The sequence below is a fragment of the Octopus bimaculoides genome, chromosome 7 (assembly GCF_001194135.2).
Source record: "Octopus bimaculoides isolate UCB-OBI-ISO-001 chromosome 7, ASM119413v2, whole genome shotgun sequence".
NCBI classification, from domain to species: Eukaryota; Metazoa; Mollusca; class Cephalopoda; order Octopoda; family Octopodidae; genus Octopus; species Octopus bimaculoides.
In genome coordinates, this window is record NC_068987.1 from 54066525 (window position 1) to 54067721 (window position 1197).

The window sequence follows — 1197 nt, forward strand, 5'->3', positions numbered from 1 at the left end:
ATATATATATATATATATATATATATATATATATATATATATATATACAATGTCTTCTTTTAACTTTGTGAACTTTGTAGATTAGGTGTATTGATAAAAATAGACATGTGTATTATTTCTGGGTGTGTTGTATGTTTATGCATTTTAATTATTTCTGCCGTTTGTAACGTCTTTCGTTTTCAGATGTTATTCTGTTTTTTTCATTATTGAATTTTTATTGAGTCATGTTAGCATGTGAAAGAAATATAAATGATTAAAGCTAGAAACAAAAAAAAACTGAATTGCTACACATAATTCACTTTGAAATAACCAACTTGAATGCTCGTTAGAATTCGTATTCATCCACTGTGTGTTCTTATAGCGTTTGAGAAGTATTCTTTCTTATACATAAAAGAATTAAGCGCTTCTTTGAAAACATAAATTTTTTTTAGGTTAACACTACTGATTAAGCATGATTTAACAATATAATATGTAGGAAGCCTAGTAATACTATTTCACAAAACTTACTTATATCTCTCCCATTAAGGAATCGGAAATTCGTTTTGTACACAAATACAGTGAATGTGTTTATATGCATTAAATATATTCGCTTAAAATGTGTGGTCTTGCGTCTAATGTGAGCTTGAATACCACTCGTAACAGCCCAAGTAGAATTTTAAATGATCATGAATCACATGCAATACGCTTATATTCATGGTGTATCTGAACTATATATTGTTGAAATGATTATAATGCAGAACCATCATCGTCATTTATGGACCCAGTATATGATACACCTCGACTAATAAATTCTCTCTGGAATTTCAGTTTGTATGTCAGTGTTTGAGGGAAAATGCCCACCTCTATGCACTCTGTTACACTCCGCTATTCGTAAAGGAGCTAACTGAGGGTTAAACCGCTCGGATTTACAAACCTCCGCGTATTTGATGTGTGTATGTTTATATATATATATACACATGTATATACAAGTATATAAATAAACATATATATTCCGGGTTCAGTCCCACTGCGTGGCACCTTGGGCAAGTGTCTTCTACTATAGCCTCGGGCCGACCAAAGCCTTGTGAGTGGATTTGGTAGAGGGAAGCTGAAAGAAGCCCGTCGTATATATATATATATATATATATGTGTGTGTGTGTGTGTGTGCGTGTGTGTGTGTGTGTGTATGTTTGTGTGTCTGTTTGCCCCCCCCCCCAC

General features: G+C 33.0%; 1 protein-coding gene across 44 annotated transcripts in view; it reads right to left on the reverse strand.

The window, feature by feature from the left end:
- LOC106869507 (troponin T, skeletal muscle) overlaps positions 1 to 1197 on the reverse strand; it is a 92086-nt gene that overhangs the window by 40539 nt on the left and 50350 nt on the right. The window lies entirely within an intron of this gene.